At 50.1% G+C, this 24,182-nt stretch overlaps 2 non-coding genes and 7 pseudogenes across 2 annotated transcripts; 5 read left to right on the top strand and 4 right to left on the bottom strand.

The window, feature by feature from the left end:
* Positions 1–304: 304 nt before the first annotated feature.
* Positions 305–24,182, bottom strand: part of LOC131119361 (uncharacterized) — a 44,802-nt pseudogene continuing 20,924 nt past the window's right edge.
* LOC131119417 (U2 spliceosomal RNA) lies at positions 5,402–5,578 on the bottom strand (annotated as a pseudogene).
* On the top strand, positions 9,413–9,592 carry LOC131119408 (U2 spliceosomal RNA; annotated as a pseudogene).
* On the bottom strand, positions 10,682–10,845 carry LOC131119386 (U1 spliceosomal RNA). Its single transcript, XR_009126336.1, has one exon. It is a non-coding gene; the product is annotated as a U1 spliceosomal RNA (small nuclear RNA).
* LOC131119380 (U2 spliceosomal RNA) lies at positions 11,764–11,877 on the top strand (annotated as a pseudogene).
* On the top strand, positions 13,630–13,805 carry LOC131119413 (U2 spliceosomal RNA; annotated as a pseudogene).
* LOC131119389 (U1 spliceosomal RNA) lies at positions 17,673–17,841 on the bottom strand. The gene has a single exon (XR_009126339.1). It is a non-coding gene; the product is annotated as a U1 spliceosomal RNA (small nuclear RNA).
* LOC131119418 (U2 spliceosomal RNA) lies at positions 18,764–18,877 on the top strand (annotated as a pseudogene).
* On the top strand, positions 20,630–20,805 carry LOC131119414 (U2 spliceosomal RNA; annotated as a pseudogene).

The raw sequence follows: 24,182 nt of genomic DNA on the forward strand, positions 1-24,182 counted from the left end.
AGTCAGACGACGAGAACACTTCCGTTCAGGTGTAAGCACAATTTCTGACATAGATGACCTGCTAGGTGAAAACCGAGAGGAGAGCCTAGGAGGGACTGCAAACAGATAAATGTGTGATAAACAGGAGGGAAATGTTAGAATAAAATGTAAATTCAATTATTATAGTGTTAAGTTATCACCCTTATATCCGTTTGCTTAGACCAGGGGTGCTCATTAAGTCGATCGCGATCTACCGGTCGATCGCGGGTCGATCGCGACGTGACATTAAAAAAATATCATCCTCGCATCAATGCCGTCACTTGATTGATATACAGGGCAGCCATTCAGATGACAACTGAATGTTGCCCTTCGGGCGACCAATCAAATCAAACAACGTCTCTAAGTGCAGCAGAACTTACGATGTCAGCCTATCATCCATCCCCGTTACTTGATTGACATACAGGACAACCAGTCAGATGACAACTGAATTTTGACCTTTAGGTCACCGCTCATGCGTAAACAGCGATGCAAAGTGCTAAGCTAGTCGGCGAATTGCGTCAGATTTCAAGCCCTCGCTAAAGTTTATGGTCACTAAAATGAGTGAAGGAGCTGGACCAAGTAAAAAGGCAAAAACATATCACTTCCATACGGAATGGGAGGTGGACTTTTTTTTCACAATGTCTTTTTCGAAGTGCGTTTGCCTCATATGCCATTCTACCATCGCAGTACCAAAGAAGGGAAATGTGGAGTAATGTGGAGGTAATTACAAAAAATGTTAATTGTTAATTATGTGTGTTTTGCAATATTGGCTCATTTGGTTATGTAAGGTACATCAACATACATTGTACGTACAAATAATCCTCAATACATTTGAAAATAAATAGATGTTTTGCATTTTCTTAGCTGACCGCTTGATCCACAGCCATCTGGACGCCTTTTCTGCTGCGTCAGTGATGTTCTTGATGGCTCTTTTGTTATGCTGACCCTTCACTCCCAGCATCTTGAGTGCTCTAATGAGAGACTGGCCTACAAGATCTCTGCACCCGACCTCGATGGGGTTGCATCGGGTCCTCCATCCTCTGCTTCGGCATTCGTCTGCCAGCTCCTCATACTTGGCCCTCTTCCTCTCAAAGGCCTCCTCCATCCGGTCTTCCCAGGGAACAGTCAACTCCAGCAGGACCACTTGCCGAGTTGTTTCTGACACCAGGACCATGTCTGGCCTGAGAGTGGTCACTGCGATGTTCTCTGGGAATTTGAGCTGTCTCCCTAGGTCGACTTTCAGCTGCCAGCAGCCCCCCTGCTTGACTCCGGCACTGCTTCGGCTTCTCCCCAGCCCTAACAAAGACAATGGACTGCCTTGTTGGTTGATGGTATTTACTGGTGGAGATTCCTGTGCTGATGGCCTCTGCAATGACCCGCAGTACTTGGTCATGGCGCCAGCGGTAGCGCCCGTCCCCCAGTGCCCTTGGGCAGCAGCTGAGGATGTGTTCCAGTGATCCAGGACTCCGGCAAAGAGGGCAGAGATGATTCTCCGCCAAGCCCCAGCAAAAGAGGTTGGACGGACTTGGGAGCACATCGTACACCGACCGGATGAGGAACTCAATCCGGTGTGGCTCAGATCGCCATAGCTCTGTCCACGATATCTTCCGGTCAGCTGCCTCCTCCCATCAGGTCCATGCTCCCTGCTGCCGCATCCCTACTGTCCTAGTACAGCGGGCTTCCTCTACCCCTGCTCGGACTTCCTCCTGGATCAGCTGACGCCTTTCCTTTCCCTGGGCCTTGGTGAAGTGAGGTCTTTGGTTGCTCCCAAGGCCTGCCCGTCCGGAAGCCACTGTACCTACCAGCTCACTCGTCGTAAGCGGGACTCAGCCTGGTCTCCCGCCTCATGAGCTTTCCATTTCCTGCCAGTTCGTACTTCTATGCCAGCCGAGGAGACTTTGATGTCATTAGAGTCCCTATACAGCAGCACCTCTCTTGCTCGGTTGACCATAAACTCCTCCATCAGACTACTGAAGGGCAGTTTCAGCTTGTTGCTCCTCCCGTACAAGGCGATGGTGCTGAGGCTTCGCGGTAAGCCCAACCACCTCCGCAGGAAACAGCTGACCTTCCTCTCGAAGCCCTTGACGGTGGTCAGTGGCACATTGTAGACCAGCAGCGGCCGGAGTAGGCGTGGCAGGATGCCGTGTTGGTAGATCCAGGCTTTAAACTTGCCTGGTAATCCTGACTTATCCACTGCGGTCAGCCAGGTTCCCAACTCCTCTGATGTCGCTTGGAGTGCTCTGGTGTCCTTCAAGGTACAGTCATAGATCTTGCCCAGGCTCTTAACTGGCTTCTCCCCCACCGATGGAATCTGGGTGCCTCCGACTGAGAAGCGAAACTGTTCTGTGACTTTCCCTTTCTTCACCACCAGAGACCTGGATTTGGCTGGCTTGAAGTTCATCCGGGCCCAGCTAATGAGACGCCCCAAGCCTTGAAGGATCCATCTACAGCCCGGGACTGATGTTGTAGTCACTGTCAGATCATCCATAAACGCTCTGATGGGGGGCTGCTGCATACCAGAGCGGGTGAGTGGACCTCTGCACTCCACCTCTGCTGACTTCACCAGCATATTCATGGCCAAGGCAAACAGTATCACTGAAATGGTGCATCCTGTGATAATGCCCTTCTCTAGCCGATGAAATGCAGATTTCTTTTTTCCGGAAGTGACTCTCAAACTGAAGCAGCTGTAATAGTCCAGTATGAGGTCCTTGATCTTGCCTGGAATGTGGTGTCTGTCAAGCGAGGTTTCCACCAGTTTGTGTGGGATAGACCCGTAGGCATTGGCAAGGTCAAGCCACAGGACTGCCAGGTCTCCTTTGCCTTCCCGTGCCTCCCGGATCAGCTGGGTGATGACTCCCGTATGCTCGATGCAACCTGGCACCTTTGGGACAATAGTCTTGAGTGTTTTGAAGCAGCATTCCAAGACGCTGACCAGCTACTCCCAACACTACTAATCTTGCAGGTGCCTGGGAATGTCAGCAGCAACCTTGAAGAAGTTTCATCATGCAAAATGTGCCAAGATAAAAACACATGCACAAAAAGTAATTATTCTCACATACACACACACACACACACATAGACAACAAGTACAGCTTGTGCAACTGCTTGCTTCCCCCTCCCCTTAGAGTTGCACGACCATGTATTAGGGACCTCCTAAAGAAAATAAAAAGAGAGGAGCATGAATGGCATACTCAGAGTGGAGCGGCATGTCATTGGGTATGTTGTTTCACTCTCCTCGCTGCGAGTAACTTTGAATTTTGTTGTCTGTCTCTTCTGTATTTAAGTGTTTTTACAAGTGTCCCAGGACCAACTGAGCTATCCAGGCCTTTGTAGAATGAGGACAACTCACAAACTAAAATCTTCTGGCATACTGTGCTTGACCTTGCAGAGAGGAGAGCTTCTTCTCTGGCTCTGAACAAAGGCGGTCGCATCTTTCCCCTCTCCTCCCTATCCCTTATCTTCCCTGCTTTGTTGTCCCTTGGTACTTTATGGAAACGATGTGAGGTGCCTGGCTTTTAACTAGCCGTGGAAAGACTTGTGTAGCCCCTAACACTAACCACGTGTCTTCCTCCCATGCACATGTTGCCAGCTGATCCTTGACATCAGCAACATTTTGGTTCTAGGACAATGGGGTCACCTGCCCCCATTGGTCTTTTCCAAGCAGTCACGGTGGCCGAGAGGTTAAGGCGTTGGACTTGAAATCCAATGGGGTTTGTCTGTGACGCTTTGGTTGGGCATTTGTTGCCGTCATGCTGTTTACCTTGTGGTGGAGTACTGTTGGTTATGAGGGCCGGGGTGTTGTCGACGGGGGCTTTTGTTGTTCTTTCACGGTCCGCATTCTCTACACTGGTGGTCTAAATTTTGGGTAGAGGATAATGGGGTCCACTGTCCCCATTGATCTGCTTCTTGCAGTCTTTATTTAACTCTTAAATAACTCTTAAACTTAATTTATTTAACTCTTCGTGACTAAAATCCTGTGTTAAAACTATGTTTTCATCCACTGTTTTTTCCATAAAATCTAGTGCTCTTGAGATGGCCTCTGGGTTTGTATTTTTGATTTCATATAGTTCTTGGTAGAAGAATTCTACCGTTTCAATCATCTCATTTTTTGTCTCCACCATGTACCCGTCTTTGTTTTTTAATTTAAAAATACCTCCTGCTTTGCTCATAATCTTTTTAAAGAAGTACCGGGTACATTTTTCAGTTACAGTAATTCCTCTGCGAATTCCCCAAATGTGGGAATCTCGACTGCATAATTTGTGATAGTGGGGGACTGCGTTCGCGCTCTCCCCTGATCCCGTGTTTAAAACAAGAGGCAGGTGCAGCGCCGTGCCGAGCGCCTTGGCTTGCGAGTGCAGCCGGACTCGAGCAAGAAACGACCAGGCCAGCACTACCAACGCTTGCTGGAAAGGTCTGCCCGTCCGCGGGAGACAACCAACCAACCAGCCGAGAGGCCGATCTGCTCTCAGTCAGGAAACCTCAATGAAAAACGGCAACCAGGCAGAGAAAGGGGCGTCGGCCAAGCGCCTCCACTTTACCAGCACACCGGAACCACTGGCCACAGTGGACCAGGTGGCCGTCAGAAACAACCGTCCAACTCAAGCGGAAGCGGCTCAAATTGCTGTTGTCGCTCTCAGCGGCCTTCCCAGCCGCAGAGGCAACTGCTTCGGATCTTTATGTCCAAGGAAGGCAAGCAGCGACACCCAAGATGGAAGCCACAACATTGTGGTTCATGGTAAACCTACCCGCACAGGCCAGCTCCTGCACTTTGAGTCCCTTCGCCCACTGGAACCCGAGCCAGAAGCTGTCAGAAGCGCAAACAAGAGAGCAGAAAATACCGGGTCACTCACTCACCGAGGGTGGCAGACGCACAATTTACAGGCTCTGACCGCCTGTGGCTATCCCACGTGGTTTTTTTTTTTTTTTCCTTTTTTTGTCATAGCCAACACACAAAGGGCCACCAAACCCGACCCTGAGAAGCCAAACGGAAGACGGAAAAGCCCCTTATGCCACTGGTTTGTGGAGGAAACTTGGAAGGCCTCCACCAGACAAGATCATCGTGTCAGATTCCATCCAGCAGTTGATCAATGCGACACTCACAGGGCCCCGGGAAGCGCGCACGAAACCTGAGCATCAGGAGCCGGTGGGAGACTGCAGGAGGCAAGGCTGACAAAAAGTGGCTGACACCCTCTGGAGACCGGCTGCTGCGAGGGAAACGGGGTCCACGGAGTGCGCAGACACAGTGCCCCGCTACCACGAGCCATTTCCTCTGCAGAATTACTGCTCAGGGGGCACCAAACGTGAGCACGTTCAGTGCATTTCTTTCAGCATCATCCACCAGATGCACCCTGCCAGAGTCTGCTGTTGCTGTTTACACAAGAAGGAGAAGTGCACCGTTCCTGGAAGCGCTGCAATACCAGGTCGATGCGTGGAGCGGATGGCGCAAGCCCCAATCGCAGCTCCCTGTTCCAAAAAGCAATTTAATATTTAGTCCCCTGTTGGGGGACGTATCAGATATTATTATAACTGATAAGAACAGATTTTTTTTTTTTGAAACTGTTTATTGACACTAATACAAAATTTCACCACATTTCATTATTTTTTGAAAACTGCCCTTTAAAAAAAAAAAGGTAAAATACACACCACATTTAATATAAAAGTGTTCAATTAACTTTTTGTTTTTGTTAAAAACTAGTGCTGTGGGCAGTAAAATGTGTAAAATTTGTACAAAACATTTTAAAATATCATAAAAAAGAAGCTTCAATGTCTTCTGTTGTACAGGAGCGCAGTGAGTCCTTATCAATGGTCTCTACATCCCACTCTCCCAGACAGCTAATCTCCAGGACACTGTCAGGGTACCCTCAGACTTTTATCCTTCTTCTCTGTCTCCTCCTTCTTCTCTCGGAGAGTCAGGCTGCCGCTGCCGAGACCTTTTCCGTGAAGCTCCGGGTGCCACCTCCGGGTGGGCACAGACGATTCTTCTTTGTGGCTGTGTCCTTGGCCTGCCGCTTGCAGCTGCCAGGGTTGCTGCAGCCATTCGGATCACAGCCACGGGGGGGGATCTGTCTGTGCCTCCTTACCAGCAAGTTGCGGGAGGTCCAGATGGCGTCTTTGATGGCGGCGAGGGTGAGCCACTGCTTTCCGAAGTCTTTGTAGGTTGACTTCTGGTGGCTCACCCCGTAGAGCACAAGCTTTTCATTTAGGACCTCCCTTGCTGGCAAGTCCGGGAAATTTAGGTCGCCGGATGTCGCCCACAGGTCTACGGCAGCACTGCACTCCCAGAGGAGGTGCCTCACCGACTCCGGTGCGCCACAACCCGGTCGGGGGCAAGTTGGGTTCGCTGACATTCCTCGGGAGTGCATAACAGACCTGACTGGGAGGATCTCGTGGGCCACCATCCATGACAGGTCCCGAAGTCTGTCTGGGAGAGCAGGATGGTTCACGTTGCGCCAAACCGATGTGGGCTCGCCGAATGCAAGCCCGCGCACTGGACTCACTGGGTCCCGCTCCTGCACAACAGAAATGACAGAGCGATGATTTTTTAAAATGTCAATCGCTTCTCGGCCTTTTGGCTAAGACTGCGGTCACCTCCTTTGGGTGGAGAATTGTATGCTTCAGGTGCATAGAATTCTGCCAACATTCGGGAGGAAATTTCCTATGCTTTTCAGTGTATTTTAACTTTTCTTATTCCCGCAGCAGTGCAAGGTAAGTTTTATTTTTTGTATTTATTGCTTTTTTAAGTATTTATTTGTTTTAAAACTCTCATTGAGCAGGAAAATTTCAGTTGGTGGTGCCTCCACCATGTCGGCCAGCTATGCCGGTATGCGGAGGCACCACAGTGTGCGTTTCACATATAAGGAAATGGAGGGAGAGTCACTGGGACTGTCCAGATTGGATTTTTCCAGAAAAATCATCCAAAAAATCCTTCAATTTAAACCTGATGACCTCAACTGCATTTTGGCACTGCCTTACAACAAAGGCTATGATGTAAGTTTCCAGTCTGCTGCAACTTTGAGAGAATTTTAGACGCGTTATGAAGATGTGAAATCACAGTTGCCTGTGTTCAACGTTGAATAACTGACTGACAATGCGGCTAAAACCGTTATTGTTAGAATGTTTAATGAGACAGTGACCGCAGATGACATTTGCTTTTGGCTGGGAAGATATTGCACGGTTAAAGGCCAGGCTATGAAGGTGAGGGATGAAGACGGCATCTGGAACTGCGCCTGGAGGGTCCCCATCCAGCAATGGCAGGACCCTCAGGGCTTCCAGGGTCTGAAACATCTCCCATCAATGATAGTTCTGGGAGAAAACCGAGGCTACATACACTACCAGGGTCAGCCCAAGCTCTGCCGCAAGTGTGGAGAGCACGGGCACCTGGCAGAGGCATGTCAGCAGACTGTGTGTCGGAAATGTAGAGAAATTGGACATACTTTTGAACAATGTACCAATGGCAGAAAGTGCAACCTCTGTGGAGACTCAAACCATCTCTTCAGAGACTGCCCGAAATCCTTTGCCAACAAGCTAAAGGCTGGAAAAGAACAGAAAAATGGAGAGGAAAATGCTGGGGCCAATATGGCTGTTGAGACCCAAAATAATTCAAATCTCCCGCCAAAACCTGTGATTGGAGGAGAAACAGGTGAGGCGGGACAGAGGGAGGGGCTTACCGAGGCCCCAGAATCCATGACTCAGAGTGGTCTGCTGGCAAGCGAAGGGTGCACTCACCTGGAAGTCAGCCTACCATCACCTGAATCTGAAGAAGAACCCATCCCACCAAGCGGCCAACAAGCAAAAAGACTAGCTTCAGAGCTGTCGGATTCCTCTGTTTTATCAGAGAAGCGGGGAAGGCCTGAGGCTCTCTCTGACAGTTCTTCACTGGAGGAGCCTCGAGTCTTCCCCTCGGGCTCCCCGAATGAATTGTCCTTTTTAAATATTGTTTTGCAGTCAACCCCTCGTGAGAAGCGAACTTTTAATGGCAGACTCCAGGAACGACCGACACCCAGACGTCGGCCGGGAAGGGAGGCTCTTCCCCTCCAACCCTCACCCACTGGAGTGAAGGAGGAGCCTCACTCACAAGAAATATCTTAACCACAGTGTAAATTTTAAAGCAGTTATTTAAATCTTACGCCATTTTATATTTTTTCAATTCAAGAATCATATCTGAAACTGTTTTAGGCGCAAGATACACATCATTGCACATGGAAAATGCTGTGGGCCCATCCAGTACTACCAAGACCAAAGCCTTGGTACGTTACTGGATGGGCTCCTGCTTAAGAAAACTAAAACTGATTCCAACAGATCTAACGATACCTGTGGCTTTTAACTTACCACCGGCATATATATTTATAAGGACTTATATAGGATTATATAGGATTTATAAAACATTTTAATTTGGAAAGACAAACAGTTGACATTTTAAAAAATCATCGCTCTGTCATTTCTGTTGTGCAGGAGCGGGACCCAGTGAGTCCAGTGCGCGGGCTTGCATTCGGCGAGCCCACATCGGTTTGGCGCAACGTGAACCATCCTGCTCTCCCAGACAGACTTCGGGACCTGTCATGGATGGTGGCCCACGAGATCCTCCCAGTCAGGTCTGTTATGCACTCCCGAGGAATGTCAGCGAACCCAACTTGCCCCCGACCGGGTTGTGGCGCACCGGAGTCGGTGAGGCACCTCCTCTGGGAGTGCAGTGCTGCCGTAGACCTGTGGGCGACAGCCGGTGACCTAAATTTCCCGGACTTGCCAGCAAGGGAGGTCTTGGGTGGGGGGCTTGTGCTCTGCGGGGTGGGCCACCGGAGGTCAACCTGCAGGGACTTCGGAGGGCGGTGGCTCGCCCTCGCCGCCATCGGGGACGCCATCTGGACCTCCCGCGACTTGCTGGTGGGGAGGCGCAGACGGATCCCCCCCGTGGCTGTGATCCGAATGGCTGCGGCGACCCTGGCAGCTGCAGGCGGCGGGCCAGGGACACAGCCACAGGGGGGAGTCGTCTGTGCCCACCCGGGGGTGGCGCCCGGAGCTTCATGGAAAAGGTCTCGGCAGCGGCAGCCTGACTCTCCGAGAGAAGAAGGAGGAGACAGAGAAGACGGATAAGGGTCTGAGGGTACCCTGACAGTGTCCTGGAGATTAGCTGTCTGGGAGAGTGGGATGTAGAGACCATTGATAAGGACTCACTGCGCTCCTGTACAACAGAAGACATTGAAGCTTCTTTTTTATGATATTTTAAAATGTTTTGTACAAATTTTACACATTTTACTGTCCACAGCACTAGTTTTTAACAAAAACAAAAAGTCAATTGAACACTTTTATATTAAATGTGGTGTGTATTTTACATTTTTTTTTAAAGGGCAGTTTTCAAAAATAATGAAATGTGGTGAAATTTTGTATTAGTGACAATAAACAGTTTCAAAAAAAAAAAAAAAAATCTGTTCTTATCAGTTTAATATCTGATACGTCCCCCAACAGGGGACTAAATATTAAATTGCTTTTTGGAACAGGGAGCTGCGATTGGGGCTTGCGCCATCCGCTCCACGCATCGACCTGGTATTGCAGCGCTTCCAGGAACGGTGCACTTCTCCTTCTTGTGTAAACAGCAACAGCAGACTCTGGCAGGGTGCATCTGGTGGATGATGCTGAAAGAAATGCACTGAACGTGCTCACGTTTGGTGCCCCCTGAGCAGTAATTCTGCAGAGGAAATGGCTCGTGGTAGCGGGGCACTGTGTCTGCGCACTCCGTGGACCCCGTTTCCCTCGCAGCAGCCGGTCTCCAGAGGGTGTCAGCCACTTTTTGTCAGCCTTGCCTCCTGCAGTCTCCCACCGGCTCCTGATGCTCAGGTTTCGTGCGCGCTTCCCGGGGCCCTGTGAGTGTCGCATTGATCAACTGCTGGATGGAATCTGACACGATGATCTTGTCTGGTGGAGGCCTCCCAAGTTTCCTCCACAAACCAGTGGCATAAGGGGCTTTTCCGTCTTCCGTTTGGCTTCTCAGGGTCGGGTTTGGTGGCCCTTTGTGTGTTGGCTATGACAAAAAAAGGAAAAAAAAAAAAAAACCACGTGGGATAGCCACAGGCGGTCAGAGCCTGTAAATTGTGCGTCTGCCACCCTCGGTGAGTGAGTGACCCGGTATTTTCTGCTCTCTTGTTTGCGCTTCTGGCAGCTTCTGGCTCGGGTTCCAGTGGGCGAAGGGACTCAAAGTGCAGGAGCTGGCCTGTGCGGGTAGGTTTACCATGAACCACAATGTTGTGGCTTCCATCTTGGGTGTCGCTGCTTGCCTTCCTTGGACATAAAGATCCGAAGCAGTTGCCTCTGCGGCTGGGAAGGCCGCTGAGAGCGACAACAGCAATTTGAGCCGCTTCCGCTTGAGTTGGACGGTTGTTTCTGACGGCCACCTGGTCCACTGTGGCCAGTGGTTCCGGTGTGCTGGTAAAGTGGAGGCGCTTGGCCGACGCCCCTTTCTCTGCCTGGTTGCCGTTTTTCATTGAGGTTTCCTGACTGAGAGCAGATCGGCCTCTCGGCTGGTTGGTTGGTTGTCTCCCGCGGACGGGCAGACCTTTCCAGCAAGCGTTGGTAGTGCTGGCCTGGTCGTTTCTTGCTCGAGTCCGGCTGCACTCGCAAGCCAAGGAGCTTGGCACGGCGCTGCACCTGCCTCTTGTTTTAAACACGGGATCAGGGGAGAGCGCGAACGCAGTCCCCCACTATCACAAATTATGCAGTCGAGATTCCCACATTTGGGGAATTCGCAGAGGTCAGCTCAGCCCGTGTGCAATGGCTGAGCCTCGCCCTGGGTGAACCACCTTCTTGATCATGGTATCTCCCCTGCCAGGTAAGTATGAATTGGACCGGTCTCGCCCGGAGGAGTCTCTCGCACATGCCACATGCTAAGTGGTGGTCTCATCAGGTCGCCCGCAACAAGCCCAGCCACTGGACCTGTGTCCAAATTCAGAGAACGTACTCTGGTTGTCTCAAGGAGTCGGTCTGTGTGGCTCTCGTGTGACTTCATTCTGAGCAAAGGCAGCGGCAGCAAGTGGCTTAGTGCAGTTGCTGCAGACGTTCAATGGGGAGACTGGAGTACTGACTCCACGTGCCTAGTCACACCATGTAACATGAGAGGCCAATATGTTTAACCCTGACACGTGTAGACATGCGAGGTCGTCATGAGTCAGTGGGTTGTCAGGTTCAAACTCCTGTGACACTTGTAAAAAAACACTCAAATGCAGGAATACAGAAGAGACAGACAACAATATTCAAAGTTACTCGCAGCGAGGACAGTGAAGCCACATACCCAGTGGCATGCCGCTCCACTGTGAATATGCAGTTCACGCCCCTCTCGTTTTATTCTCTTTCAGGGGTCCCCTACGGCATGGTCGTGCAACACTGGGGGGAGGCAGTTGTGCAAGCTGTGTCTGTTTGTCTATGTGTGTGTGTGTGTGTGAGAGTAATTACTTTCATTGTTTTACGAGTTCTTTTCTTGACACATTCTTGCAGGATTAACGTGAACATCTGCAGGGTCGCTGTTGGCGCTTCCAGGCACCTCCAGGACCTGGGGCTCGCTGGGGGTCTCTGATCAGGGTCACGGGCACATTTCTTCTTCAGCACATTCAAACACTTTCTATTGTCTAAGCGAATGGATATAAGGGTGATAACTGACGCTATGTTTGTTCCGTCTACATTTTATTCGAACATGCGTGCAACCGGTCCTTTAGCTTGTCATGCCGGAAGTGCCCTCCTCCCCTACGCGCGCCCATCGGCATCGCTTCTCGGCCTTTTGGCTAAGATCAAGTGTAGTATCTGTTCTTAGGAAAATGCTGGGGCCAATATGGCTGTTGAGACCCAAAATCATTCAAATCTCCCGCCAAAACCTGTGATTGGAGGAGAAACAGGTGAGGCGGGACAGAGGGAGGGGCTTACAGAGGCCCCAGAATCCATGACTCAGAGTGGTCTGCTGGCAAGCGAAGGGTGCACTCACCTGGAAGTCAGCCTACCATCACCTGAATCTGAAGAAGAACCCATCCCACCAAGCGGCCAACAAGCAAAAAGACTAGCTTCAGAGCTGTCGGATTCCTCTGTTTTATCAGAGAAGCGGGGAAGGCCTGAGGCTCTCTCTGACAGTTCTTCACTGGAGGAGCCTCGAGTCTTCCCCTCGGGCTCCCCGAATGAATTGTCCTTTTTAAATATTGTTTTGCAGTCAACCCCTCGTGAGAAGCGAACTTTTAATGGCAGACTCCAGGAACGACCGACACCCAGACGTCGGCCGGGAAGGGAGGCTCTTCCCCTCCAACCCTCACCCACTGGAGTGAAGGAGGAGCCTCACTCACAAGAAATATCTTAACCACAGTGTAAATTTTAAAGCAGTTATTTAAATCTTACGCCATTTTATATTTTTTCAATTCAAGAATCATATCTGAAACTGTTTTAGGCGCAAGATACACATCATTGCACATGGAAAATGCTGTGGGCCCACCCAGTACTACCAAGACCAAAGCCTTGGTACGTTACTGGATGGGCGCCTACTTAAGAAAACTAAAACTGATTCCAACAGATCTAACGATACCTGTGGCTTTTAACTTACCACCGGCATATATATTTATAAGGACTTTTTTAAAACATTTTAATTTGGAAAGACAAACAGTTGACATTTTAAAAAATCATCGCTCTGTCATTTCTGTTGTGCAGGAGCGGGACCCAGTGAGTCCAGTGCGCGGGCTTGCATTTGGCGAGCCCACATCGGTTTGGCGCAACGTGAACCATCCTGCTCTCCCAGACAGACTTCGGGACCTGTCATGGATGGTGGCCCACGAGATCCTCCCAGTCAGGTCTGTTATGCACTCCCGAGGAATGTCAGCGAACCCAACTTGCCCCCGACCGGGTTGTGGCGCACCGGAGTCGGTGAGGCACCTCCTCTGGGAGTGCAGTGCTGCCGTAGACCTGTGGGCGACAGCCGGCGACCTAAATTTCCCGGACTTGCCAGCAAGGGAGGTCCTAAATGAAAAGCTTGTGCTCTACGGGGTGAGCCACCAGAAGTCAACCTACAAAGACTTCGGAAAGCAGTGGCTCACCCTCGCCGCCATCAAAGACGCCATCTGGACCTCCCGCAACTTGCTGGTAAGGAGGCACAGACAGATCCCCCCCGTGGCTGTGATCCGAATGGCTGCAGCAACCCTGGCAGCTGCAAGCGGCAGGCCAAGGACACAGCCACAAAGAAGAATCGTCTGTGCCCACCCGGAGGTGGCACCCGGAGCTTCACGGAAAAGGTCTCGGCAGCGGCAGCCTGACTCTCCGAGAGAAGAAGGAGGAAACAGAGAAGAAGGATAAAGGTCTGAGGGTACCCTGACAGTGTCCTGGAGATTAGCTGTCTGGGAGAGTGGGATGTAGAGACTATTGATAAGGACTCACTGCGCTCCTGTACAACAGAAGACATTAAAGCTTCTTTTTTATGATATTTTAAAATGTTTTGTAGAAATTTTACACATTTTACTGCCCACAGCACTAGTTTTTAACAAAAACAAAAAGTTAATTGAACACTTTTATATTAAATGTGGTGTGTATTTTACTTTTTTTAAAGGGCAGTTTTCAAAAATAATGAAATGTGGTGAAATTTTGTATTAGTGACAATAAACAGTTTAAAAAAAAAAAAAAAATCTGTTCTCATCAGTTTAATATCTGATACGTCCCCCAACAGGGGACTAAATATTAAATTGCTTTTTGGAACAGGGAGCTGCGATTGGGGCTTGCGCCATCCGCTCCACGCATCGACCTGGTATTGCAGCGCTTCCAGGAACGGTGCACTTCTCCTTCTTGTGTAAACAGCAACAGCAGACTCTGGCAGGGTGCATCTGGTGGATGATGCTGAAAGAAATGCACTGAACGTGCTCACGTTTGGTGCCCCCTGAGCAGTAATTCTGCAGAGGAAATGGCTCGTGGTAGCGGGGCACTGTGTCTGCGCACTCCGTGGACCCCGTTTCCCTCGCAGCAGCCGGTCTCCAGAGGGTGTCAGCCACTTTTTGTCAGCCTTGCCTCCTGCAGTCTCCCACCGGCTCCTGATGCTCAGGTTTCGTGCGCGCTTCCCGGGGCCCTGTGAGTGTCGCATTGATCAACTGCTGGATGGAATCTGACACGATGATCTTGTCTGGTGGAGGCCTTCCAAGTTTCCTCCACAAACCAGTGGCATAAGGGGCTTTTCCGTCTTCCGTTTGGCTTCTCAGGGTCGGGTTTGGTGGCCCTTTGTGTGTTGGCTATGACAAAAAAAGGAAAAAAAAAAAAAAACCACGTGGGATAGCCACAGGCGGTCAGAGCCTGTAAATTGTGCGTCTGCCACCCTCGGTGAGTGAGTGACCCGGTATTTTCTGCTCTCTTGTTTGCGCTAGGCTAGGAAAGGAGAGCCTCCGCGGTTAAAGACCTTTTCGGGGTTTGAACGCGAAAACGTTTTCAAAGTACGGATGAGTGTGTGAATGGGAGATTTTGTCACTAGACAGGTCTTCATATTAAAGGGTGAGAAAAAGAGTAAGTCTTTGAGGAACATATCAACAGCCAGGAAGGCTGAAGATACAAAGTGGTATCAGTCCTACTGATACCACTTTGTATCAGTAGGACTCTTATGATGGTACCATAGGAGTGGCAGTCAATCAGGCCGGGAATACTATTAACTAAATGCTAAAGTGTACAAATAAGTCTTGAGTTGAGACTTTAACATTTCCACTGAGGTAACAGCTCTAGTATCAGCAGTTAGGGCATTCCACAATGCTGGAGCCCCAATGGAAAAGGCTCTCGAGCCCGCATTCTTCTTTCTTGTCCTTGTTGGGGCATTGTGGCTCAAATGGTAGCGTGGTCGTACCTGAAGGTACTAACGGCAAGCTTTACAAACTAGACATTGGAAGACCAGAAAGCAGCACAAGCAGCACACAGTAATAGAGGTGAGACATGACAAATGCATGGAGTAGGTTCTCTGCATCGGAAGTGGATAGAAGTCGATACATAGAACAGGAGGTGTCCAAACAATGAGGCAAAGTTGCAACAAAAGCACAACTCAGGGAGCATTCATTCTTTCATTAATTTTCTACTGCTTATCCTCACAAGGGTCGCGTGCATGCTGGAGACTATCCCAGCTGTGTTAGGGAATACACCCTGGACTGGTGGCCAGCCAATCCCAGGGCACATATAGACAAACAACCATTCACACTCACATTCATACCTATGGCCAATTTGGAGTGGCCAATTAACCTAGCATGTTTTTGGAATGGGGGAGGAAACCGAAGTGACCAGAGAAAAACCCACACATGCACGGGGAGATCATGCAAACTCCACACAGAAGGTGGAATAGAACTCAAGTTTCCTAGCTGTGTGGCCTGCACACTAACCACTCGACACAGTGCAGCCTACTCAAGGAGCAGTCCAAGTTAAAACAAAAATACTGTAGTTAAAGGGATTCAGGAAAATGACGCGTTAGGTGCTGGAACCAAAAACACGGATGCAGAAACCAGCGGGCAGGTACTCAGTACAATACAGGATGTGCTCGGATGCAAATGTTGAAGCTCTACAAAAGGCCTTAAAGTAATTCACACAATGTGTAACCTATGTTATACCTGTGAAATATAAATTTTTCCATCACAGTGGCTAAAACGCCGGCTCTCAGCATCCCCCCTCGTGTGACGTCACAATTTTTCTCTTTCTCCAACCACCTACAGGCGTGTCTGCTCACTGCAGTCGCTCTTGCAGATGAGGAGGATGCATGGTAACAATGATGATGCACGTATATATGGTCCTGTACCTGTTTCCCCGTACACAGATCATGGCAGTAGTTTTTCTTACAGCTGAGTATATCGTAGCGAAGCACTTATGGACCCCACTACCTCAGCTGATGGACTTCTGTGCCCATTACACCCCCGCCCCCCAGCCAGCGGCTTACCGGGGCCGTAATAGGACTTCATGTCTAACACATTTATAGTTTACAGGACCTAATTTCTTCTCTACCCGAGCAGGGCCTACCCATCTGGGAGCAAGTTTGGCATAGAATTTTGCCGAAGCTTTGGATAGTGGGTGTGCCCTAACGCAGACCAGATCCCCGACAGCGAAGTGTACATCTCTGCGACCTGCATTACAATATCTGGCTTGTCGAGCTTTGGCCGCACCAACATGTCTCTCCACTTCATTGTGCAACTGTGTGTGTGTGTGTATTGTGTGGTATGCAGATGTGTGTGGTGATGGAGCTTTGTGTACCAGTCGTTCCAGCGGTCCCATCAAGTTCCTACCAAGGGCCAACATGGCGGGAGTGGTGCCTGTTGTCTCGTGGACTGCGGTGTTGAGAGCGAGACGGAACTCAGGCAACCATCCATCCCAGTCTTGATGATGGTTCCCCACAAAGGAGGCAATCATTGTTTTTAAGGTCCGATTGACTCTTTCAGTCATGTTTGTTTGGGGGTGGTAGGCTGTGGTCAGCTTATGGGACACTCCCCAAGCTTCACACAACCGGGACATCAACTGACTAGTGAACTGGGGGTCACGGTCGGACACCATGTATTTAGGAACCCCCCATCGGGTGAAATGGCGGTGACTGCAGCAAGGCTTTGAGGTGGTTGAAGGCCTCTTGGCAACTTGGGCTCCATTCCCAAGACACATCCTTCTTTTTTAGATGGTTTAAGGGCGCTGCTAAGTCAGCGAGCCTGGGGATGAATTTATGGTACCAGCCCACCAACCCCAGAAACCTCTGGAGACTTTTCAGGTTGGTTGGCGGCGGGTAGGCAGTAATAGCAGAGATCTTAGCTGGATCCACCTCCACCCCTTTCCCGGAAACCAGATGTCCCAAAAAGGTGAGCTGGCGTTGGAGTAAGTGGCACTTTTTCACGTTGAGCGTTAAGTTGGCTTGATGTAATTTTCGAACACAGCATCAAGGTCGAGGAGATGTTCCTCTGTCTTCGAGAATACAATGATATCGTCAATGTACATGAAACAGGTCCTCCCTCTCAGCTCACCCAAGACGGTCTCCATCAACCGCTGGAAGGTAGCCCCAGCGTTCTGCAGTCCAAAAGGCATAACCTTGAACTGGAACAGGCCTAGGTGGGTGGTCATGGCAGTCTTCGGCTTGCACTCCACATCCATGGCCACTTGCCAGTATCCACTCTGCAAGTCCAGGGAGCTGAAATAGGTGGCGCCGAGCAGGGACTCGGGTTCCAGTGGGCGAAGGGACTCAAAGTGCAGGAGCTGGCCTGTGCGGGTAGGTTTACTATGAACCACAATGTTGTGGCTTCCATCTTGGGTGTCGCTGCTTGCCTTCATTGGACCTAAAGATCCGAAGCAGTTGCCTCTGCGGCTGGGAAGGCCGCTGAGAGCGACAACAGCAATTTGAGCCGCTTCCGCTTGAGTTGGACGGTTGTTTCTGACGGCCACCTGGTCCACTGTGGCCAGTGGTTCCGGTGTGCTGGTAAAGTGGAGGCGCTTGGCCGACGCCCCTTTCTCTGCCTGGTTGCCGTTTTTCATTGAGGTTTCCTGACTGAGAGCAGATCGGCCTCTCGGCTGGTTGGTTGGTTGTCTCCCGCGGACGGGCAGACCTTTCCAGCAAGCGTTGGTAGTGCTGGCCTGGTCGTTTCTTGCTCGAGTCCGGCTGCACTCGCAAGCCAAGGAGCTCGGCACGGCGCTGCACCTGCCTCTTGTTTTAAACACGGGATCAGGGGAGAGCGCGAACGCAGTCCCCCACTATCACAAATTATGCAGTCGAGATTCCCACATTTGGGGAATTCGCAGAGGTCAGCTCAGCCCAGCCCGTGTGCAATGGCTGAGCCTCGCCCTGGGTGAACCACCTTCTTGATCATGGTATCTCCCCTGCCAGGTAAGTATGAATTGGACCGGTCTCGCCCGGAGGAGTCTCTCGCACATGCCACATGCTAAGTGGTGGTCTCATCAGGTCGCCCGCAACAAGCCCAGCCACTGGACCTGTGTCCAAATTCAGAGAACGTACTCTGGTTGTCTCAAGGAGTCGGTCTGTGTGGCTCTCGTGTGACTTCATTCTGAGCAAAGGCAGCGGCAGCAAGTGGCTTAGTGCAGTTGCTGCAGACGTTCAATGGGGAGACTGGAGTACTGACTCCACGTGCCTAGTCACACCATGTAACATGAGAGGCCAATATGTTTAACCCTGACACGTGTAGACATGCGAGGTCGTCATGAGTCAGTGGGTTGTCAGGTTCAAACTCCTGTGACACTTGTAAAAAAACACTCAAATGCAGGAATACAGAAGAGACAGACAACAATATTCAAAGTTACTCGCAGCGAGGACAGTGAAGCCACATACCCAGTGGCATGCCGCTCCACTGTGAATATGCAGTTCACGCCCCTCTCGTTTTATTCTCTTTCAGGGGTCCCCTACGGCATGGTCGTGCAACACTGGGGGGAGGCAGTTGTGCAAGCTGTGTCTGTTTGTCTATGTGTGTGTGTGTGTGTGTGTGAGAGTAATTACTTTCATTGTTTTACGAGTTCTTTTCTTGACACATTCTTGCAGGATTAACGTGAACATCTGCAGGGTCGCTGTTGGCGCTTCCAGGCACCTCCAGGACCTGGGGCTCGCTGGGGGTCTCTGATCAGGGTCACGGGCACATTTCTTCTTCAGCACATTCAAACACTTTCTATTGTCTAAGCGAATGGATATAAGGGTGATAACTGACGCTATGTTTGTTCCGTCTACATTTTATTCGAACATGCGTGCAACCGGTCCTTTAGCTTGTCATGCCGGAAGTGCCCTCCTCCCCTACGCGCGCCCATCGGCATCGCTTCTCGGCCTTTTGGCTAAGATCAAGTGTAGTATCTGTTCTTAGGAAAATGCTGGGGCCAATATGGCTGTTGAGACCCAAAATAATTCAAATCTCCCGCCAAAACCTGTGATTGGAGGAGAAACAGGTGAGGCGGGACAGAGGGAGGGGCTTACAGAGGCCCCAGAATCCATGACTCAGAGTGGTCTGCTGGCAAGCGAAGGGTGCACTCACCTGGAAGTCAGCCTACCATCACCTGAATCTGAAGAAGAACCCATCCCACCAAGCGGCCAACAAGCAAAAAGACTAGCTTCAGAGCTGTCGGATTCCTCTGTTTTATCAGAGAAGCGGGGAAGGCCTGAGGCTCTCTCTGACAGTTCTTCACTGGAGGAGCCTCGAGTCTTCCCCTCGGGCTCCCCGAATGAATTGTCCTTTTTAAATATTGTTTTGCAGTCAACCCCTCGTGAGAAGCGAACTTTTAATGGCAGACTCCAGGAACGACCGACACCCAGACGTCGGCCGGGAAGGGAGGCTCTTCCCCTCCAACCCTCACCCACTGGAGTGAAGGAGGAGCCTCACTCACAAGAAATATCTTAACCACAGTGTAAATTTTAAAGCAGTTATTTAAATCTTACGCCATTTTATATTTTTTCAATTCAAGAATCATATCTGAAACTGTTTTAGGCGCAAGATACACATCATTGCACATGGAAAATGCTGTGGGCCCACCCAGTACTACCAAGACCAAAGCCTTGGTACGTTACTGGATGGGCGCCTACTTAAGAAAACTAAAACTGATTCCAACAGATCTAACGATACCTGTGGCTTTTAACTTACCACCGGCATATATATTTATAAGGACTTTTTTAAAACATTTTAATTTGGAAAGACAAACAGTTGACATTTTAAAAAATCATCGCTCTGTCATTTCTGTTGTGCAGGAGCGGGACCCAGTGAGTCCAGTGCGCGGGCTTGCATTTGGCGAGCCCACATCGGTTTGGCGCAACGTGAACCATCCTGCTCTCCCAGACAGACTTCGGGACCTGTCATGGATGGTGGCCCACGAGATCCTCCCAGTCAGGTCTGTTATGCACTCCCGAGGAATGTCAGCGAACCCAACTTGCCCCCGACCGGGTTGTGGCGCACCGGAGTCGGTGAGGCACCTCCTCTGGGAGTGCAGTGCTGCCGTAGACCTGTGGGCGACAGCCGGCGACCTAAATTTCCCGGACTTGCCAGCAAGGGAGGTCCTAAATGAAAAGCTTGTGCTCTACGGGGTGAGCCACCAGAAGTCAACCTACAAAGACTTCGGAAAGCAGTGGCTCACCCTCGCCGCCATCAAAGACGCCATCTGGACCTCCCGCAACTTGCTGGTAAGGAGGCACAGACAGATCCCCCCCGTGGCTGTGATCCGAATGGCTGCAGCAACCCTGGCAGCTGCAAGCGGCAGGCCAAGGACACAGCCACAAAGAAGAATCGTCTGTGCCCACCCGGAGGTGGCACCCGGAGCTTCACGGAAAAGGTCTCGGCAGCGGCAGCCTGACTCTCCGAGAGAAGAAGGAGGAAACAGAGAAGAAGGATAAAGGTCTGAGGGTACCCTGACAGTGTCCTGGAGATTAGCTGTCTGGGAGAGTGGGATGTAGAGACTATTGATAAGGACTCACTGCGCTCCTGTACAACAGAAGACATTAAAGCTTCTTTTTTATGATATTTTAAAATGTTTTGTAGAAATTTTACACATTTTACTGCCCACAGCACTAGTTTTTAACAAAAACAAAAAGTTAATTGAACACTTTTATATTAAATGTGGTGTGTATTTTACTTTTTTTAAAGGGCAGTTTTCAAAAATAATGAAATGTGGTGAAATTTTGTATTAGTGACAATAAACAGTTTAAAAAAAAAAAAAAAATCTGTTCTCATCAGTTTAATATCTGATACGTCCCCCAACAGGGGACTAAATATTAAATTGCTTTTTGGAACAGGGAGCTGCGATTGGGGCTTGCGCCATCCGCTCCACGCATCGACCTGGTATTGCAGCGCTTCCAGGAACGGTGCACTTCTCCTTCTTGTGTAAACAGCAACAGCAGACTCTGGCAGGGTGCATCTGGTGGATGATGCTGAAAGAAATGCACTGAACGTGCTCACGTTTGGTGCCCCCTGAGCAGTAATTCTGCAGAGGAAATGGCTCGTGGTAGCGGGGCACTGTGTCTGCGCACTCCGTGGACCCCGTTTCCCTCGCAGCAGCCGGTCTCCAGAGGGTGTCAGCCACTTTTTGTCAGCCTTGCCTCCTGCAGTCTCCCACCGGCTCCTGATGCTCAGGTTTCGTGCGCGCTTCCCGGGGCCCTGTGAGTGTCGCATTGATCAACTGCTGGATGGAATCTGACACGATGATCTTGTCTGGTGGAGGCCTTCCAAGTTTCCTCCACAAACCAGTGGCATAAGGGGCTTTTCCGTCTTCCGTTTGGCTTCTCAGGGTCGGGTTTGGTGGCCCTTTGTGTGTTGGCTATGACAAAAAAAGGAAAAAAAAAAAAAAACCACGTGGGATAGCCACAGGCGGTCAGAGCCTGTAAATTGTGCGTCTGCCACCCTCGGTGAGTGAGTGACCCGGTATTTTCTGCTCTCTTGTTTGCGCTAGGCTAGGAAAGGAGAGCCTCCGCGGTTAAAGACCTTTTCGGGGTTTGAACGCGAAAACGTTTTCAAAGTACGGATGAGTGTGTGAATGGGAGATTTTGTCACTAGACAGGTCTTCATATTAAAGGGTGAGAAAAAGAGTAAGTCTTTGAGGAACATATCAACAGCCAGGAAGGCTGAAGATACAAAGTGGTATCAGTCCTACTGATACCACTTTGTATCAGTAGGACTCTTATGATGGTACCATAGGAGTGGCAGTCAATCAGGCCGGGAATACTATTAACTAAATGCTAAAGTGTACAAATAAGTCTTGAGTTGAGACTTTAACATTTCCACTGAGGTAACAGCTCTAGTATCAGCAGTTAGGGCATTCCACAATGCTGGAGCCCCAATGGAAAAGGCTCTCGAGCCCGCATTCTTCTTTCTTGTCCTTGTTGGGGCATTGTGGCTCAAATGGTAGCGTGGTCGTACCTGAAGGTACTAACGGCAAGCTTTACAAACTAGACATTGGAAGACCAGAAAGCAGCACAAGCAGCACACAGTAATAGAGGTGAGACATGACAAATGCATGGAGTAGGTTCTCTGCATCGGAAGTGGATAGAAGTCGATACATAGAACAGGAGGTGTCCAAACAATGAGGCAAAGTTGCAACAAAAGCACAACTCAGGGAGCATTCATTCTTTCATTAATTTTCTACTGCTTATCCTCACAAGGGTCGCGTGCATGCTGGAGACTATCCCAGCTGTGTTAGGGAATACACCCTGGACTGGTGGCCAGCCAATCCCAGGGCACATATAGACAAACAACCATTCACACTCACATTCATACCTATGGCCAATTTGGAGTGGCCAATTAACCTAGCATGTTTTTGGAATGGGGGAGGAAACCGAAGTGACCAGAGAAAAACCCACACATGCACGGGGAGATCATGCAAACTCCACACAGAAGGTGGAATAGAACTCAAGTTTCCTAGCTGTGTGGCCTGCACACTAACCACTCGACACAGTGCAGCCTACTCAAGGAGCAGTCCAAGTTAAAACAAAAATACTGTAGTTAAAGGGATTCAGGAAAATGACGCGTTAGGTGCTGGAACCAAAAACACGGATGCAGAAACCAGCGGGCAGGTACTCAGTACAATACAGGATGTGCTCGGATGCAAATGTTGAAGCTCTACAAAAGGCCTTAAAGTAATTCACACAATGTGTAACCTATGTTATACCTGTGAAATATAAATTTTTCCATCACAGTGGCTAAAACGCCGGCTCTCAGCATCCCCCCTCGTGTGACGTCACAATTTTTCTCTTTCTCCAACCACCTACAGGCGTGTCTGCTCACTGCAGTCGCTCTTGCAGATGAGGAGGATGCATGGTAACAATGATGATGCACGTATATATGGTCCTGTACCTGTTTCCCCGTACACAGATCATGGCAGTAGTTTTTCTTACAGCTGAGTATATCGTAGCGAAGCACTTATGGACCCCACTACCTCAGCTGATGGACTTCTGTGCCCATTACACCCCCGCCCCCCAGCCAGCGGCTTACCGGGGCCGTAATAGGACTTCATGTCTAACACATTTATAGTTTACAGGACCTAATTTCTTCTCTACCCGAGCAGGGCCTACCCATCTGGGAGCAAGTTTGGCATAGAATTTTGCCGAAGCTTTGGATAGTGGGTGTGCCCTAACGCAGACCAGATCCCCGACAGCGAAGTGTACATCTCTGCGACCTGCATTACAATATCTGGCTTGTCGAGCTTTGGCCGCACCAACATGTCTCTCCACTTCATTGTGCAACTGTGTGTGTGTGTGTATTGTGTGGTATGCAGATGTGTGTGGTGATGGAGCTTTGTGTACCAGTCGTTCCAGCGGTCCCATCAAGTTCCTACCAAGGGCCAACATGGCGGGAGTGGTGCCTGTTGTCTCGTGGACTGCGGTGTTGAGAGCGAGACGGAACTCAGGCAACCATCCATCCCAGTCTTGATGATGGTTCCCCACAAAGGAGGCAATCATTGTTTTTAAGGTCCGATTGACTCTTTCAGTCATGTTTGTTTGGGGGTGGTAGGCTGTGGTCAGCTTATGGGACACTCCCCAAGCTTCACACAACCGGGACATCAACTGACTAGTGAACTGGGGGTCACGGTCGGACACCATGTATTTAGGAACCCCCCATCGGGTGAAATGGCGGTGACTGCAGCAAGGCTTTGAGGTGGTTGAAGGCCTCTTGGCAACTTGGGCTCCATTCCCAAGACACATCCTTCTTTTTTAGATGGTTTAAGGGCGCTGCTAAGTCAGCGAGCCTGGGGATGAATTTATGGTACCAGCCCACCAACCCCAGAAACCTCTGGAGACTTTTCAGGTTGGTTGGCGGCGGGTAGGCAGTAATAGCAGAGATCTTAGCTGGATCCACCTCCACCCCTTTCCCGGAAACCAGATGTCCCAAAAAGGTGAGCTGGCGTTGGAGTAAGTGGCACTTTTTCACGTTGAGCGTTAAGTTGGCTTGATGTAATTTTCGAACACAGCATCAAGGTCGAGGAGATGTTCCTCTGTCTTCGAGAATACAATGATATCGTCAATGTACATGAAACAGGTCCTCCCTCTCAGCTCACCCAAGACGGTCTCCATCAACCGCTGGAAGGTAGCCCCAGCGTTCTGCAGTCCAAAAGGCATAACCTTGAACTGGAACAGGCCTAGGTGGGTGGTCATGGCAGTCTTCGGCTTGCACTCCACATCCATGGCCACTTGCCAGTATCCACTCTGCAAGTCCAGGGAGCTGAAATAGGTGGCGCCGAGCAGGGACTCGGGTTCCAGT

This window comes from Doryrhamphus excisus, unplaced genomic scaffold (genome assembly GCF_030265055.1).
Source record: "Doryrhamphus excisus isolate RoL2022-K1 unplaced genomic scaffold, RoL_Dexc_1.0 HiC_scaffold_26, whole genome shotgun sequence".
Lineage (NCBI taxonomy): Eukaryota > Metazoa > Chordata > Actinopteri > Syngnathiformes > Syngnathidae > Doryrhamphus > Doryrhamphus excisus.